Below are 17,723 nucleotides of genomic sequence, written 5' to 3'. Positions count from 1 at the left end.
ATGGTTCTTCATGCTTAACTGTTGTTTGGAGGCTGCATTGACACTGCTAATCTGTTTATTCTGCTCCAAGGCTCTCAGCCATTTGTCTGTAAGTTCTGTTGTACGACATATCTCAATTGCAGCTTGTAAACTTAAATCACGTTCCCTCAAAAGTCGGCAGCGTGTGCTTTCACTAGTGATACCCAGAACTATTTTATCACGAATAAGTTTGTCTCTCAGAGCGCCATAATCACAGCTTGCAGCTTTTTCTCTTAGACGTGTGACAAAACTGTCTATTGCTTCACCTTCTTCTTGCTTACAGTGTCCAAATCTCTCTCTCTCATATATGACATTTTTAGAGGGTCTGAAAAAGACTTCTAAGGCATCTAGGATGGCTTTAGTATCACTCTTTTGCTCCTCTGTAAGGCTTAAATTATGCTTGTAAACATGGAGGCATTCGCTGCCCATAAGTCTTCTCAGTGTGGCTGCCTGCACTGCTGCTGGTTTGTCAGCTAAGCTTGTGGTTAGGGAGTAATCCTCAAACTCTGCCCTGAAGTTGGCCCACTTACTGCTGCAATCTCCACTCACTCTCATTGCCTCAGGCAGGGGTATTCTGTTAGCAGCTGCCATGATGCTGGCTTTCTTACTTCAAATGCTCAGCTTGCAGGACAGGGCTGTTAAGTGCTAGACTGGCATGCATCAAATGTGTGAGGACAGCGTAGATTCAGATACTTCTGATACCATGTTTCATGTGGAGTCAGTAAATACAATACAAGCCATCACTGTGCAGAAGCTATGTTGTTACAGAGGGGGGAATACAACAATAGGAATAGGAAATGCATCACAGGAACAATCGAGATGAATCATAGAGTAGCAATATGACACAGGAAAGAAATACAATAGAGATGAATGATAGAGCTCATATAAGGTAAACATAACACCCATAGCAAATACCTAATCCATACATTATACCTGAACGTTCCTCCTTCCTGGAGGGCAGTAAGGTTGGAGGCCTCCCGGAGCACCCACTCCTTCACCTGGAAAAAATTCTCTTCCTGTTTCTTCAAAAGGCAAGTAAGACGGCTCTTTGTAATCTTTAGGAAGTTGCCTGAGAAAACAACAACAGGACAGCCTAATTTTTATTTTTATAAAAATTTTATAACCACTTTTTAGGAATATATTTCAAAGAACATGAAAGAAACGACTGATGGGTAATTCAGATTTTGAATCAAAATTAATCCTTCCTGGTCTTTTGCTTGATGATCCTACATAGAATCATAGATTTGCTTCCATAAGAAGAGCTACATGACTTACAAACTTGGGCATTACCCTCAATAATTTGAGATTATTTTACAATTATTTGCAGTCTACACACCCTTTTCTGTTTTCTATTTTTTAACTACTTAGTGATGCCACTTATTTCACCACTATTAATGGTATGCTATAAAGGTAGGCTATAAATAAAGGTATGCCATAAATAAATACCAGGCATGGGGGAAAAGAGTCATTATGCAGCTGTGAATGAGACTGAAACCCTTCTCCTTTTGCACAGGATTCCTCAATTCTATAGGATTCCTATACATTCGCTTTCTCTCACCCTAGACTGGGAAATAAAATGATTGATCTACCAATTCACATTCAACAAGGGTGTGTAGATTATGGTCCATAATTTTCAATGAAGAAGCATCATCCTATAGTGGATTGATTCAGGCTAACAACAATCTGCTTCCTCAACACATACACAAACACACTTACTTGACACTTCCAAAGAACTCTAGGAGGAAGGCAAGCTCTCATCTTTTGATTTTCTATGGGGTCTAGTCAAACACAGTCACAGACAGAGCAAATACATTCTAAGAATTATAAAACAGAAACTGATCCTTTATTTTACCCTTTATTGTACATTCAGTATCCTGAGCATTCGTATAACATAGCATGAGGAACTTGCATTAAAATATCTTTCACTTTAACAAAAGACCATGCTCCTTCTGGACATAGTTGTATTATATACCTTCCTCAGATAGGAGGCTAAGAAGAATTTCAATTCTCTTCGCGCTACGACCAGCTTCCTCATTTTGGTCTCTTAGCATGCCGACAGCACTTTGAACACAACTCCTCAAAAGAACGGTAGTATCCAACACCTGAGACTTTCCAGACACAAAAGAAGAAAAAAAACTTATTAGTTTCATTTTTGATGTATGCCGTTGTGCCCACAGTAAAAAAATTACAATAAAGGTTATCTTATCTCATCTCATCTCATCTCATCTTAAAAACTTATTGGTATATCCTGAAACATGTACAATAATTTCCTCTATGGTTATCAGATCCCTTGATATGTGAATGAGCATCTGATTAAACTGAGCTGGGCAGCCTTTTGATAGTTGAATTGAGCGTCACAACTGAAAAGTATGAGATAATAATACAAGTGTCCAGGACCCTTATGTTTCCCTTCCATGGGGGAGGATTCCTAGAAATTTTTTTCCCACTAACAGTGCAAAAAATCTGAAATACCTCCAAATTTGAAATTTGCCAGAACAGTGCTTTTTATCAGCGGAAAAGTTCTAAGTGCACAACAGCCTTTTCAAATTGAAAAAGGGTATTCCAAGGGCCATTTGATGTCCAGGACATTTCTCTGATGGTCAGACCAACATTTTATCACAACCACTGGGATCAGAACAATTGTTTCAATTGTTTTACATAGCACTATTTTTACTTTTCCACTATACAACAGGAGGCAATTACGTCAGCCTTTTTTTCATGAACTTTTTCACCAAAACAAAAACAAAAAACAGAGTTTGAGGGCCAGATAAGGCTCCGGTGCTCTAAGATGCCCACTTTTGGGTTCACTCAAATGCCTGGGAGCACAAAGGAGAAACAATCACCCAGGTACCGAAAAAGAAAAAGATCTTGCGTGGATAAACACCTGAGTAAAATAAAAACAATGCAGCACTAGGAACTAAGGAGGTAGGCAGCCAGGTATAGAAAGTTAAATTTCTAGAGAAAACAGATACGAAAGAACGTTATTGCCCATCTATATAATCTTCTGAAACAGTAGCTAATGGAGCTCTCATAAAGTTCACAAATAGTGATCCCTGTGGAGTGATCACAAAGAATTAGATCTGATGTTTATGCATGTTACTCTAATAGGGCAATGTGTGAATCATCCCAAGGCTAGAACAGATAGCTAATCATAAGTATCTAGATAGAAATATGTGAAAAAACATGTTATTTCTATAATCAATTTCATTGAACAAAAAAAGCAGGTTGTTAGAAAGAACAACATCACTGGCCCCGAGATTGAAGGGAAACAATCAAACTGAATGATTGAGGCACATTAAGACTTACAAGTATTTCTGGTTTGGATATTGGTGATGCTTCCACTTCCATCTCCTGCTCTATTTTTTCTTCTTCCTCTGTCCCTGCAGTTACAAAGATAAAGAAAGTCTCGTACAGGAAAGGTACCTGATTCTAAAAACGATGATGGGAATTACTGCAAACTGTTGGAATTAAGCACTACATAAACATATAGTTGGAACTTCTTACTTTCAGGATTATCTGCAGACTCTCCCATATTTTCAGAAAACAGCTGGCTGACAGTGATGCTTCGGAGGGATGTTATATCCGAGACCATGTCCCTGCAGGTTCTTAGATCATCAATATGCACAGACTGCCACAGCCCTGAAAACAACAGGTGAGATGTCACAGCTATTACCTGTATTCCCATTATTCGTTTTTGAGGAAAGCCACTTAACCTTAACGCAGGGAAGGATAGGATAATACAATAATGTATCTTTTACCATGTAACAACAAGGGCCTTAATTCAATTAATGTGTGGATATTGTGTATAAAACTGAAGTTAAATACGACCTTTCAGTTTGGCCAATCATATGTCTCAGGGAAGATGAGGGAGAGAGCTAAGGACAGGATTATGGGAAACCAACAAATACGTTAGCCTCCAAAGAAATTATGCAGAAGTCAGGAGAGAAAAATATTACAAAAGCCTGAAGGGGTATATTATTTTTATTACAGGTAATCCTCGACTTACAACAGTTCATTTAGTGACCATTCAAAGTTACAACAGCACTGAAAAAAATAAATTATGACCATTTTTCACAGCTATGACTGTTGCAGCATCCCCATGGTCATGTGATCTATATTCAGATGCTTGGCAACTGGCATGTATTTATGACAGTTGCAGTGTCACAGGGTCATGTGATCATGTTTTGTGATGTTTTGACAAGCAAAGTCAATGGGGATGCCAGATTTACTTAACAACCCTGTTACTAATTTAACAGCTGCAGTCATTCACTTAACAGATGTGGTAAGAAAAATTGTAAAATGGGGACAACTCACTTAACAAATTTCTCACTTAGGGACATAAATTCTGGGGTCAATTGTGGTCATACGTTGAGGACTACTTGTATACCTTTATATTTCTATTAAGAAAAAAATATGGAAAAATAGATTTTGCATTTATAGCAACATGAAGTAGAAGACCTCTCCAAAATTAAAAGATACGTTTTATATAGAAAGCCAGTTTGGTCTAGTGGTTAAGACACCAGATTAGAAAGCAGGAAACCTTGAATTCTAGTCCCGCCTTTAGGCATGAAAGTGAGCTGGGTGACTTTGGGCCAGTTGCTCTCCCTCTCTCTCAGCTCAACTCACCTCAGGGTTGTTGTTGTGGGGAAAAATTGGAGGAAAAGGGTGTTTTGGGTATGCTCACTGCCTTGAGTTATTTGTAAAAATAATAAAGGGGAGATATAAATAAATAAATATATTCCAATAATATTTTCCCATGTCAAAGTATTTAACTTCAACAAAATCCTGATATTTCTTAAACCAAATGTACGATTTTTGTCTTAAAATACAAGCTAAAGAACAAAAGGCAATGGACATAAGGATGTGATGGACTTAAGAATACAAAGATACAGCAAGGTATGAGTGAAATTTTGGTGTAAATATAGACGTACACACACACATATACATATATACATACATACATACATACACACACACACACACACATATATATGTTTTCTGAGGTTTATATGTATACACATACATATGCACACACAAACTTTTTTTTGTGGCTGACAAAGCGTTAGTGGGAGACTAGTATAGCTATTTCAAGCTCTTTAGCTCTCATGACTAGCTGATGAGAGCTAAAGAGCTTGAAATAGCTATACTAGTCTCCCACTAACTCTTTGTCAACCACAAAAATTTTCAATTTACAGTGTTCACAGTATGTGATGTCTGCCTGCAAAACATGCTCCTAGATTGGAGTGAAGCGCAAAACAGACTGATTTATCCTATACCTGGTAGACTGGGTGCTCCAGCCAACACGCACGCGTGCGGCGCGCACACACACACACACACACAAACACAAACAGTATATATCCAGAACAAAAATATGACTAAATTTAAGCAAGAATTTTTCCCTATACCACCTGAACTCCATACATTTGTTTTTTTTTAGTGGACTGAGGTCCAATGGCAATAGGGATTTACTTTTTCTTTTGTAATTCAGGAAGCTCGGAATTGGAGGAGTAAAGTTAACTGCATTAAACTTAGTTAACAGCATATAGTTTTCATGTTTCCCAATTAAATATGGCAAGAAATTGAATTACTGATTTTCAGCAATTTTTGTCACCAAGGTTTTGTGATCTTTTCAGACAGTGCATTGTGGACAACCAAAAAGGGGTTTGGCAACCTATAGGCTGAGGATCCCATCCTGATTTATGATATGGTATTACCCTGGCTTTATTTCAGAGCTATCTTGACAATGAACACAGTCAGTGCTTTAGTAAGTAATAGAAGGAATCTCTATGTAATAAATAACATATATAAATGAAACGAGCTTCATACCTTGATGCATTTACAGAGCTGCTCAAAATATTTTTCTAACAATGTGGAAAATCAAACAGCTGTATTTATGAACGATACACAAGAAAATTTGCAAAGCTTTTCTTGCACAGAAATGACATAATAAAATTTTCATCTTATTTGTAGCCTTGTGTTAGAAGCACATCTCTTTCTATACTGCAGTAATTTGTAAGTCACATTGCTGGGACCATTTGTGAGAGGAAGCATGAAGCAACCCTGATACCATAGCAGCCCCTTTAATAGACCTCCAGCCTCCTTGTTCTGTATTCCTGCACATAAGCCAACCTACCTCCGTGAAATCCTATATAGGAACTTCCTCCTTCAATTCGTGACAGCTTAGTGATGAAAATTACAAACATCCTGGCTTGATTCTTCTGTATTTTGTTGACTTCGTTAACAGTTGAATACCTGCAAGAAAAGAGAAATAGGCATCATTCTTTTGTGAAGTTAAAGTAAAGTCTTTATATTCACCTGCCCAACAGCTCCTATTATTTCAACACAGATAAAAGTTTATTTTCCCACCTCATTCTTTTTTTTATTGAAAAGTTTTATACAAATTTATTATTACAATACAATAACCCTCCCTCCCCCTCACCCCAACCCTCCCCCCCATCACTTCCCAGAACTGATTACAGGGTTAAAAATAAGCAAACAAATTCTAACTAAGCTTATCCAACTATACCAATAACCAAATCCCTAAAATACTTTAACTCAAATACAAACAACTCCCAGTTTAAACTATAAGTTAATTAAAAACTAAATGATACTTTCTAATCCCATATTTATTCTGTACAAAATTTATCCATCTTCTCCACACCGAGATGTATCTTTCTTGTGAATGATCCTTCAAATAGGCAGAAATTTTGGCCATTTCTGCTAAATTAGAAACTTTAAATGACCATTCTTCTATGGTAGGCAAAGAATCTTTCCTCCAATATTGCCCAACCAATAGCCTTGCCACCGTAATAAGATTCAACATTAAAATAGTTTCTTTAACATCACAATCTTCAATAATACCTAACAAAAACAATTGTGGTGTAAACTTTATCTTTCTATTAAAAATCTTCCGAATGTTCCACCAAATCTTAATCCAAAAAGCTTTTATATTTCTACACGTCCACCAAATATGATAATAGGTTGCATCTAAGCAACCACATCTCCAACACTTAGGCTGTAAATTAGGATACATGCGAGACAATTTTTGTGGATCCAAAAATTATAATATAATTATATAATTATAATAATATTTCTTCCAGACACGTAATAAATCAATTCTTAAAATATGCGATTTAAAGGCCCTATCTAGTTTCTTGTTATAAATTAAATATGCATGCCATCCATATAATAAATCCCATCCCTCCAAAGAAAGTATATTTTGATTTGTTAAGTTAATCCAATCGCTAATCAATGTTAAAGCCGCAGCATCATAATACAGTTTCAAATTAGGCATCTTAAATCCTCCTCTTTCTCATACATCTTGTATAATCTTAAGCTTAACTCTTGGATTTTTCCCTGCCCAAATAAATTTATTAATACCCTTCTGCCATTCATCTAAATTAACATCTTTCTTCAAAATAGGTATAATCTGAAACAGAAAAAGAAATTTTGGTAGAACATTCATCTTAACAGCAGAAATTCTCCCTAACAAAGATAATTGTAATTTTTTCCAATCATTCAGATCCTTCTGCACTTTAGTCCATAATGTTTCATAATTATTTTTATACAATTTTACATTAGAAGCTGTTATATACACTCCCAAATATTTAACCTTTTTAACTATATCAAAACCTGTCAAGTTAACTAACATTTCCTTATCCTTAGTAGACATATTTTTAGATAATATTTTAGTCTTATTATTGAGTTATAATCTGTAACAAATCTAAAACCGAATGAATCGGTTGTGATAAAGTAACAACCAAGTCGTCAGCAAAAGCTCTCAACCTGTAATCCTTCTTATTTATCATTATTCCCTTTATTGTAGTTGACTCACAAATTTTTATTAACAAAATTTCTAAAGTTAAAACAAACAATAAAGGAGATAACGGACATCCCTGTCTTATACCTTTTCCAATTTGAAAGGTCTCTGTTAGCCCTCCATTAATTATAATCTGAGCCGATTGTTGTTGATAAATGCCCTTTAGGGCTTGCAAAAATTTATCCCCAAAATTCATCTCCTCTATCACTCTTAACAAAAATTGCCAATTTAACTGATCAAAAGCTTTTTCAGCATCTAAAAAAATTAAAGCTGCAGGAATCTGATTATTTTTATCCAAATATTCAATTAAGTTAACAATTTGTCTAACATTATTTTTCATATATCTTCCAGTTATAAAACCAGATTGATCAGTATGAATCACTTGCTTCAATACAAACATTAATCTATTTGCCAAAATTTTAGAAAAATTTTTATAATTTATATTCAAAAGAGATATAGGTCTATAATTTTTAGGTTGAATAAGATCTTGATCTTCTTTTGGAATCAACGATATAAAAGCTCTTTTCCAAGATGGAGGTACCTCTGCACCCAATAATATACTATTAAAAAGTTCCTTTAATGGTTCTATCATCTCTTCAGATAATGTTTTGTAATAAATTGCTGTCAATCCATCTGTACCAGGTGCTTTACCAACCTTTAATTGTTTAATTGCCATAATAATTTCCTCAGAAGTAATTAAACCATTAATCTCATCTCGTTGAGCATTTGTAAGCTTAGGAAAATGAGCTTCTTGTAGATACTTATTTATATCCAAAATCCGTACCTTTTCACCAGTATATAATTTTGTATAAAAATCTAAAAAAGATTTTTTAATCAACTCTTGCTGAAAAACCACTTTACCTTTCTAATTTATTCTATCTATAATCCTTAACCTCTGTTTTTTCTATAATTGATAAGCCAACCACCTACCAGGCTTATTTGCATTACAGAAAGTATTATGTTTCATATATCGTAGGTTGGTTGCAACCTGATCAGCCATTAACATATTAAATTGTTCTTTTAACATTCTTAACACTAAAATATAAATCAGTAGTAATTAAAAAGAAATCAATTCTTGAAAATGATTGATGCCTGTCAGAAAAAAAGGTAAAGTCCCTCTCTTCCACATTTCGTTCCCGCAAAATGTCTCTCAATTCCAAATCATCTTTCAAGTCAAAAAAAGCCTTAGGTAGTTTAGCTTGATTGGAGAGCATGGAAAGTCCTTTCTTATCCTTACTTGAGTCTAAAACACCATTCCAGTCTCCCATCATAATAACAGATTTATAATCCAAAGAAATTAATTTTTGATGTAATAACTTATAAAACTGCTTTTGTTGTTGATTAGGAGCATACAAACCCACTATAAGAAGTTTCTTACCATACAATTCCAATTCAATAATAACATATCTACCTTGAGAGTCAGAGTCTATTAATTTTGCTGATAAGTTATTCTTAACATAAATAACAACACCCCCTTTTTTCCCTGGAGCAGGAGATATAAAATGTGAATCCAACTGAGAGTTAATCAAATACTTTTGATCCTTTAAAGTAATGAGTTTCCTGCAGGCATACAACATCATTATTATGTTGCTTCAAATAATGAAATACTTTCTTTTCTGTGGGGAATTCAAGCCATTAACATTCCAAGTCAGGAATTTTGCCATCCCTACTGGCCTGAAGCCTGGAAAAGACTGCATGAAGATCTGCTGTTGGAGATCTCTTCAGTTGTGCTCTTCCCACAGGCTCAGGAGTAGTAGATTCTTGTGTTAGTACTCTTGCCTCCATCTTCTGTTTCTCCTTCTCTTTGCGTCTATGAGCTGCTCGAGTCACTCTCTGTTCCTTTGAAGTTTCTTTTGTCTCAAAAGGCTGCTGTAAAGATTCAGCCTGTAATTCTCCAGCCCCCAGTGAGATGGTACCTTCAATTGGCTGTTCTCCCAACTTCACCTCTGAAATTTTAGATCGTGGAGATGGTGGTGAGCCTGCTCCCAGGACAGAAATATAAAAATCTTTCGCCTTTGAAATTGTATTAAGTCTGTAATGTGTCCCCACATAGCTCACCACTATTCCAATCAGGATCTCCCATCTAAACTGAAGCTGTCGTTTTTTAAGCTCATCAGCCAAGAAGACAAAATCTTTTCTTCTTCTTAAAATTTTTGGAGGAATTTCCTTTAAAATTATAACATCTTGAGCAGCAATCTGAAATCTCTGCTTATAAAACGCTTGTATGATTTCATTACGTAAAGATCTCCTTGCAAAATAAATCACCATGTCTCTTGGTAAATTTCTCTGCTTCGCAATCCATGAATTAACTCTAAATATTTTTTCTATATCTCTCAATATTTCTTCAGGTTCACACCCCAAAATCAAAGCTATATCCTTTGCCACCAGCTCTCTCAAATCTTCTTGCATATTTTCCTTCAAGCCTCTAATTCTTAAAGCAAATTCCATTTCTCTATATTGAGACATGATAATTTCATCCTGTGACATTTCCACCTTATTTTCCACTTTACCAACCCGATCTTCCAGACCTTCAACTTTCTCCACAACATCATCAATGCGATCATCCAGCCTCTCAACATGGGAGGCAAGTCCTTGCAAAGCAAGTGCTATATCCTCCCTCATTTCCCTATTTCTGTCCTCTAAAAGTTCCTCCATTTCTCTTCTAATCTGACAAACTTCTTTTCCCAAAGCATCTTGTAAGTCTTTTACCGTAAGTGCTGCTGGTGGTGGAGAAGATGGTGCTGACCGGGGCTTAGCTTGTTGAACAGTCTGTACAACTGGGGAGAGATCGAAACTTTAGGCACAGCAGAAGTTGCGAGACGCTTCGAAGCCGTTTTAATTTATAAAACGTCTTCTTAGTATCTCAAAAAACAAAAGGGGAAAAGAGAAAAGCCCCCTATAAAAAAAAGGAAATTAAAAAAAAACTTTGTCTTTTGTATCAATAACCAAAATCCATTACGTTATTCAAACTCTGTAGCGAAATGTAGCCAAGGGAAAGTTCTTTCTTCCCTTTCACTCACAGAAAAAAAAAAACATCCCAGCGCCATTTTAACTTCTTTTATAATTGTAAAAAAAGGAGAAGATTAATTCTTTTCCAGAGTTAAAGTTCCAAAGTGGATACAAATTATAAATACTACTGGTCAGCTCTGTCTGCTTTGAAATTTACTTACAAGTTCACTTTAAGCACAGATGTGGAAGAAGCGTCTTGCTTTGTCCCCCCCCCAAAAAAACCAAACAAACACATCTGAGATGTGGAGAAGCCTCGGACTCCGTGGGAGTTCACCCTCCGACCCAAAAAGATAAATTTTAGGGTCTTGGGGAGCTCTACCACTATCCAAGGAGAACTCACCTCCTCCCCTACGCCCGGGGAGAGAAGTTCCAAACCACGGGTCAGCTGTTATCTGCTGTCTCTGCAGTGTTGACACTTTCTCAGACAGACTGCTAAAAGATAGCCGCCATCAGCGCGGCCAGCACCACCGGAAGTCTTTTCCCACCTCATTCTGATGTATGATGAATAGGTGGAGATAGTTCTCCATGGAATTAGAATATTGGCCTGGAGTATTTATTGGACTATGTAAAAATCTATGCATTTACAGCAACTATTAATTGATTATATGCTCAGCATTGCTTATTTAATAATTTTATCTAACAGGCAACTTACCTGGCTGAGGCAATGAGCTGGGCACTGAGAGATCCATTTTCAAAGTCAGTCTGAATAATGAGGATTTTACTCCCATCGGTCCTCACAGCAAAAAATTTCCTGAGAAAATACAGAAATGTTTAAATGAGCTTCACTTTGTTACACAAAGAATGGACCACTCAAATCCAGACCTTTACTTAAAACAAGGTCACCTCACCAAACACTCCAGAAATTTGAACAGTAACATAACTTCATTGCAATCCTCCAATTTATATTTTACAATTCAATTATAAAACTCCTTTTATCATATGAAATTTATTCTATTAATCATTTATTTTATTACAAGCACTTTTATGTCACTTACAAAAAAGAAGTATAAAGAAACATACAAATCTGCATTATTCTGCAACCATTGTGAATGATGAAAACTCACCGAATATCCTTTAAAAACGAGTACTCCGTGTCAAATTGTTGCAAGAACAAAACTTTCAGGCTGTCTGAATCATGCTGCAATTCTGCCTCCAAAATCTCTGTGTCTGCTGCAGTCAGGAGCCTGGAGAAGGTCGTGATCTGTAACAGTTAAGACAGCAGGTTTTTCTGTCAAATATTAACAAAGTTTTCACAGGATGGTCATGCAGTCTCTTGTTTTTTTATTATCCCAGTGGAAATATTTTCTTCCCTTCTTTTCTCCTACACATACAGGTGACTCTCGTTTAAAGATCACAATTGGGAACAGCAATTTGGTCGTTAAGTGAAGCAATTGCTAAGTGAAATCTTGACTTTGCTTATGAGCTTATTTCAGCTTTCATTGGTTTTACACACCTATGAAAATCATAAATGTGAATATTTTTCATCACCGTCATAATTGCAAATGATCATTAAATGAGGCGGCCATTTAACAATGGCTACCAGTATAGGCTTTGGGACTTGGCATACAATCAGGAAGGATCTGAGTGACACCATCAATTAGCTGGTTACAAAAAGATCAGGTAACTTCCAACGATTTTAGTTTAGAAATTTTATTTATTAACATTTTATTTATTATCTAAATTTGTATAGCAAATTCCTTTGTTCTATTACTCAGAAATAGTCCTGAAGTAGTCCTTCGTTTGTACCAAGGAAAGCTATGCTCTACTTCAAACATTCCAGACTCTTACACTGAAAGAAAAACACTGGTTTCTCAACATTTCTGCTACATATGGACATGCTAGGAAAACATTCTGAAGACAAAATCTCATTTCAATTTGCTCAGCTAGAGTTTTCTTGAATCTTGGGATTCTGGCAAGAAAGTCCATTTCTACACCCTAAATATTTCCTGCATGTATTTTTCATTTCAAAACATTTAGTATTCAGGGATTCCTGTGGCGCTGCGCTGTGCCGATGGCAGCTACTTTGTAGCTGTCCGTCTGAGACAGTGTAAAAACTGCGGAGACAGCAGACATCAGCTGTCCCACGATTTGAAACTTCTTTCCCGGGCAAAGGGAAGGAGGGGAGTTTTTTTCCTTGGATAGTGGTAGAACCTCCAAGACCTCAGAGATTTTTTGGGGGCATTGAAGGGTGAGTTCTCACGGAGTCCGAGGCATTCTCCACTTCTCAGACGTCTTTGTCCCTTTTTTGTTTTGGGACAAAGCAAGACGCCGCTTCCACATCCGCAATTAAAGTGAACTGGTGAGTTGATTTTGAAGCGGACAAAGCTGATCAGGGGAATTTATATGTTAATTTTGAACTTTAATTCTGGAGAAGAGAAGAACAATCTTTTCCTTTTCTTCATTGTAAGGGAAAGTAAAATGGCGATGAGAGGTTTCTTTTTCTCATGCGCATGAAAGGAAAGTGAAGAAAGGACTTTCACTTTTTCACTTTTTTTGGTTATAAAGATTTAGTAACTTTTGGGACTTTGGGTGTTTGCATGAGAAGGATATATATATATATAGAAGAGGGGCTTTCTTTTCCCTCTTCTTTTTGTTTTTTTCTGGTCTTTTGGATTTTTTAAGAAGGAGAAAAACTTTTTAAAATGGCTTCGAAGCGTCAAGTGATCTCTGCTGTGCCTAAAGTGGCTTCTTCTCCGGCAATACTCACAGCTCAACAACCTAAACCTAGGTCACCACCACCCTCTCCGCCTGTACCACCACTTACGGTAAAAGATATTCAAGATGTTATGGGTAATGTTGTGTGTCAAATTAGAGAAGAAGTGAAGGAACTTTTAGAAGAGAAAAATAAAATTATGAGGGAGGATATTGTACAGGCTCTGCAAGGACTCTCCTCTGTTGTTGAAAAGCTGGACTGTCGTCTTGAGGATATTGCAGATAAAGTGGATTTATTGGAAGACCGTGTGGGAAGTGTGGAAAAAACAGTGGAGAATTCACAGGATGAAATTGTTATGTCTCAGTATAGAGAAATGGAGTTCGCTTTAAGAATCAGAGGCTTGAGGGAAAATATGCAAGAAAATCTGAGGGAGGTGGTGGGATATTGGAGAGGGCTCCAGAGGAGATATTGAGAGAAATAGAAAAAATATTCAGAATCAATTCGTGGATTGCAAAGCAGAGAAATTTATCAAGAGATGTGGTGATTTACTTTGGAAAAAGATCTTTACGTAATGAAATTATACAAGCATTTTACAATAAGAGATTTCAGATTGCTGCTCAGGATGTTATAATTTTAAAGGAGATTCCATCAAAAATTTTAAGAAGAAGAAAGGATTTTGCTTTTTTATCAGATGAACTTAAAAAACGACAGATGCCGTTTAGATGGGACATCCAAACTGGAATTGTGGTGAGCCATGCGGGGACACGTTATAGACTAAATACTGTTTCAAAGGCAAGAGAGTTTTACATTTCTGTCCTGGGAGCGCGCTCATCATCACCTCTAAGGTTTAAAGTATTGGATGTGAAAGAGGGAGAGCAGTTGGTTGAAGATGTTGCATCAATGAAAGTTGGAAAAGCACAGGTTGAGTTGTTACAGCAGTCTGCTGAGATGAAAGAACAGAGAATGACCCGAGCAGCTTATAGACGAAAAGAAAAGGATCAACAGAAGAAGGAAATAAAAGAATCTACACAAGAATCTGTTTCTGAGCCTGTGGGAGGAGCAAGACCTAAGAGATCTTCGATGGCAGATCTTCAAGCAGTCTTCTCCAGGCTGGCAGCCGGAGGAGATGGCAAAGCTCCTGACCTGGAATGTTAACGGCCTCAATTCTCCACAGAAAAGGAAGAAAATATTTCATTATTTGAAGCAATATAATAATGATATTGTTTGTTTGCAGGAAACTCATATTATTTTAAAGGATCAAAAATATTTGATTAATGCTCGATTGGGTTCACATTTTGTATCTTCTGCTCCTGGAAAAAAAGGGGGGGTTGTTATTTATGTTAAGAAACGTTTGTCAGCTAAATTAATAGATTCTGATTCTCAAGGAAGATATGTTATGATTGAAGTGGGATTGTATGGTAAGAAATTGCTTATAGTGGGTTTATATGCTCCTAATCAACAACAAAAACAGTTTATAAGTTTTTACATCAAAAATTGATTTCATTGGATTATAGATCTGTTATTTTGATGGGGGATTGGAATGGAGTGTTGGATACACATAAAGACAAGAAAGGACTTTCTACTTTCTTCAAGCAAGCTAAATTACCTAAGGCTTTTTTTTTATTTGAAAGATGATTTGGAACTGAGAGACATTTGGTGGGAACGTAATACGGAAGAGAGAGATTTTACGTTTTTTTCTGATAGGCACCAATCGTTCTCAAGAATTGATTTTTTTTTTTGACTACTACGGATTTATATTCTAGTGTTAAAAATGTAAAAATCTTCCCAAGGACATTGACTGATCATAGTCCTGTATGGTTGGAGTTAATTGCTGAGAAGGAGGAGAGAAGATCGTGGAGGTTGAATGAAAATTTATTTAGATATGAGGTGAATGTACAAAAACTTAGAGAACATTTAAAGGATTTTTTTACTTTAAATATATCTAAGGGAACTTCAATGGCTATGGTATGGGACCCCAGTAAGGCTTATATGCGTGGGGTTTTGATTCAAATGACTAAGGTTTATAGGCAAAAACAAATGCAAAAACGTAAGGAATTGGAGGATGAGATTAAAATAAAAGAAAAAGCATTAATTTTGAATCCTTTGGATAAGAATGTAAAGGCTTCTATAAATTTGCTTAAAACACAATTTAATATGTTAATGGCTGATCAGGTTGCAACTAATTTATGTTATATGAAACATAATACATTTTGTAATGCAAATAAGCCGGGTAGGTGGTTGGCTTATCAATTAAGGAAGAAACAGAGGTCGAGAATTATAGATAAAATAAATTATAATGGTAAAGTGGTTTTTCAGAAAGAATTGATTAAAAAATCTTTTTTAGATTTTTATACAAAATTATATATGGGTCAGAAGGTACAGAGTTCGGATATAGATAAATATTTACAAGATGCTCATTTTCCGAAATTAACAAATGATCAAAGAGATTAATGGATTGATTACTTCACAGGAAATTATTATGGCAATTAAACAACTAAAAGTTGGCAAAGCACCTGATACTGATGGATTGACATCAATTTATTATAAAACTTTAAGTGAGGAGATGATAGAGCCCTTGAAAGAATTTTTTAATAGTATATTGATGGGTTTAGACACACCTCCATCTTGGAGAAGGGCTTTTATTTCCTTGATTCCAAAAGAGGATCAAGATCTTACTTTACCTAAAAATTATAGACCTATATCTCTTTTGAATATAGACTATAAAATTTTTTCAAAAATTTTAGCAAATAGATTTATGATTGTATTGAATCAAGTGATACATACTGATCAAACAGGGTTTATAACCGGGAGATATATGAAGAATAATGTTAGACAAATTATTAATTTAATAGAATATTTGGACAAAAATAATCAGATTCCTGCAGGTTTGATTTTTTTAGATGCTGAGAAAGCCTTTGATCAGTTAAATTGGCAATTTATGTTAAGATTGGTTGAAGAGATGAATTTTGGGGATAAAATTTTGCAAGCTCTTAGAGGTATTTATCAAAAACAATCGGCACAACTTATAATTAATGGAGGTTTATCTGAGGTTTTTCAAATTGGAAAGGGAACAAGACAGGGATGTCCATTGTCCCCTTTGTTGTTTGTTTTAACATTAGAAATTTTGTTGATTAAAATTCATGAATCATCTAAGATAAAGGGAATAATGATTAATAAGAAAGATTACAAGTTAAGAGCTTTTGCTGATGATTTGGTTGTTACTTTGTCTCAACCAACCTATTCAGTATTGGAGTTGTTACAGATTATAAATCAGTATGGGCAAGTTTCTGGTTTTAAAGTTAATAATAATAAGACTAAAATATTATCTAAAAATATGTCTAATTCAGATAAGGAGATTTTAGTTAATTTGACAGGTTTTGAAATTGTAAAAAAGGTATAATATTTGGGGGTTTATATAACTGTCTCTAATGTAAAATTGTATAAAAATAATTATGAAATGTTATGGCTTAAAATGCAGAAGGATTTGAATGATTGGAAAAAATTGCAATTATCTTTGTTAGGGAGAATTGCTGCAGTTAAAATGAATGTTCTGCCAAAATTTCTTTTCTTGTTTCAAATGATACCCATTTTAAAGAAAGAGATAAATTTAGAAGAATGGCAGAAGGGTATTAATAGATTTATTTGGGCTGGGAAAAAAACAAGAGTTAAGCTTAAAATTATACAAGATGTTTGAGAGAGAGGTGGACTCAAGGTGCCGAATTTGAAATTGTATTATGATGCAGTGGTTTTAATGTTGATTAGTGATTGGGTTAACTTAACAAATTCAAATATACTTTCTTTGGAGGGATGAGATTTATTATTTGGATGGCATGCGTATTTAGTTTATAATAAAAAGGTGGATAGGGTTTTTAAGTCCCATGTTTTAAGAATTGCTTTATTGCGTGTCTGGAAGAAATATTATAGATTAAATTTCAGAATACCGTTGTGGGGAATTCCTGGACACGCAATAGAGGGGATAAGGAAAGGAGTGAAAATGGATAGGATTTCTTATAAACAATTGCTTAAGTGGGAAGGGAATAATTGGCAATTAAAATCTATGGAGGAATTAATGCAAGAAAATATTATTTATTCTTGGTACCAGTATAGGCAATTATTAGAAAGATGGAGTATAGATCAAAAAGTGGGTTTTGCTACGGAAGATGTGAATTTGATGAAACAAATTAAAGATCAAAGTCGAACTCATATAAAAAGAGTTTATAATGC

The 17,723-nt window shown here is 35.4% G+C and overlaps 1 pseudogene; it reads right to left on the bottom strand.

The window, feature by feature from the left end:
* LOC120309126 overlaps window positions 1–17,723 on the bottom strand; it is a 144,445-nt pseudogene that overhangs the window by 43,167 nt on the left and 83,555 nt on the right.

Source organism: Crotalus tigris, unplaced genomic scaffold (assembly GCF_016545835.1).
Source record: "Crotalus tigris isolate CLP2741 ecotype Arizona unplaced genomic scaffold, ASM1654583v1 scf7180000017551.9496454, whole genome shotgun sequence".
Classification (NCBI taxonomy): domain Eukaryota; kingdom Metazoa; phylum Chordata; class Lepidosauria; order Squamata; family Viperidae; genus Crotalus; species Crotalus tigris.
Note: the sequence above shows the minus strand (reverse complement) of the source record. Positions and strands in the feature narration are given on the sequence as shown.